We start from the raw sequence: 2,572 nt of genomic DNA on the forward strand, positions 1-2,572 counted from the left end.
GTCCTACTATGACGGAGTCTTCTCTTCCAAAGAGAAGCTATGACCACTATGTTTAAGCCCCGGAATCAACCCTTAAGGGAGCAATCTCTCTACTACTGCTTCGGGAAAGAAGTGAATTCCATCTTCTAGATTGAGTTCCCAGCTCCTAGATTAGACAAGTCCCCAAAAATTTAGGCATGTTGAGTTGGAAATCTGGCCACTCTCACCCATACTAATCAAAGGATCGCCCTCAAAGGCAGAAGTTTCCAAAATACTCAAGATTGAGGTCATGTCACCTATAGTCATTTAGGTGAGATGCAAGTATCTAGTATCAATGGCGTTATATACAAAGTCTAGTCATCTCGTGGTCCAGGTCTTATACAAACTCTTTGTATAGGACACCCCGCTTCATATCTCCACATGAATGGTCAGGATCTACCAGCTGTAGTAGTTTACAACACTTGCAAACCTCTACAAAGCGGGCCGTATCCGTTGTGTCACCAGGATCATGTATTCCACCTTAATCCTTATACTACATATCGATTTAGGTTATCACTTAAGGCATGATCCACTTGTATATTACATATACATGCTTAAGTTCACATAAGATAACCAAGGAGCTTTATTTATTGGATATGAGTAAATGCCAGAATTAAGTAACACTTATTTTATTCATTGAACAATGTGTATCTTTACAAAACAACGAGACTCCGGGAGAATTAGGACACCAATCCCAACAATCTCCCATTTGTCCTAATGACTTGGGAGACTAATGTACAATACAATATAAAAATGTACAATATACAATAAACTAGGGCATACCCCAGTATCATCTCCCACTTGCCCTAGACAAGAAGTCGCATGTCCCGCAGACCCAGACTATCTAGGTGACCCTTGAACACTTTAGCCGAGTGGGCCTTTGTAAAGGAATCAACAACGTTGTGCTCCAATGCGATCTGGTGGACTATCACATCACCGCGACGCACAATCTCCCTGATCAGGTGATATTTCCGTTCAATATGCTTACCTCAACGATGACTCCGAGGCTCCTTTAAATTTGCAAGAGCTCCGCTGTTATCACAATAAAGTGATAGGCAAATCCATATTTGAAACAACTTCCAAATTTATAAGGAATTTCCTCAGCCAAACAACCTCTTTAGTTGCTTCACAAGTCGCTACGTATTCCGCTTCCATAGTGGAGTCCGCGATGCATCCTTGCTTGATGCTTCACCATTCAGAGTAAACATTGATCCCATTGTCAATTTGTGAGAATCTCGATCGGTCTGAAAGTCAGAGTCCATGTATTCTGTAAGGATCAGATCTTTATCTCCATACAAAAGCATGTAGTCCCTTGTTCTTCGAAGATACTTGAGGATTGTCTTGACCGCCGTCCAGTGATCAAATCCTGGATTGGACTGATATCGACTGACAATCCCTACTGCATAGCAAATGTCAGGTCTGGTACACAACATTACATACATCAAGCTTCCTACTGCAGAAGCATAGGGAATTCGTCTCATCTCCTCAACCTCTTGAGGTGTCTTAGAACATTGATCCTTAGACAGAATGATTCCATGCCTGAAAGGTAACAAACTCCTCTTGGAATCCTGCATCTCGTATCTGATCAACATTTGATCAATGTATGATGCCTGAGACAGGGCTAACCATTCGTTCTTGCGATCCCGAATGATCTGGATCCTGAGAACATACTGTGCCTCACCCAAATCTTTCATTTGGAATTAAGCAGCTAGCCAACTCTTAATATCAGTCAGATATCCTACATTATTCCCAATGAGTAGGATATCATCCACATATAGTACTAGGAAAGCTACTGAGCTGTTGACAATCTTCTTGTAAACACAAGGCTTATCAACATTCTGGTCAAAGCCAAACGACTTGACAACAATGTCGAATATGATGTTCCAAGATCAAGATGCTTGTTTCAGCCCATAAATGAACCTATTAAGCTTACAAACTCTTTGCTCTTGATCTGGAACTACGAACCCCTCTGGTTGAGTTATATAGATGGTCTTCTCAAGATTACCATTCAGAAAGGAAGTCTTGACGTCCATTTGCCATATTTCATAATCATAAAACGTGGCTATGGGCAGATGAATCCTGATAGACTTTTGCATGACAACAAGTGAGAAAGTTTCCTCATAGTCAATTCCCTCAACCTAGGTATAACCCTTTGCCACAAGTCTAGCCTTAAAGGTTTTCACCTTTCCATCTATACCTCTCTTTCGCTTATAGATCCACTTACGCCCAATAGGTCTTACCCTATCAGGTGGATCAATAAGCTCCGAAACGTTGTTGAAGGACATAGACTCAATTTCCTAGTTCATGGCCTTAACCCATTCATCTTTGTCAACATCCTTCATTGCTTTCTTAAAAGATAACGAATCCTCGACCCCATCATTCGTAATGATGTTATGGGTTTCAGTCAAACCCATGTAGTGATCTGATGGGTTCATAACCCTCCCACTGTGTCGAGGCAGTCTCAACTCTTGAGCTGGTTGACTAGACATCCCGACCTTAACAACTCTTGTTGATCTGTCAGCCTATTCAACAACTCTTGTTGAACTCTCAGTAG

Source organism: Benincasa hispida, chromosome 8, assembly GCF_027475165.1.
Source record: "Benincasa hispida cultivar pf3 chromosome 8, pf3_genome.v1.1, whole genome shotgun sequence".
Classification (NCBI taxonomy): domain Eukaryota; kingdom Viridiplantae; phylum Streptophyta; class Magnoliopsida; order Cucurbitales; family Cucurbitaceae; genus Benincasa; species Benincasa hispida.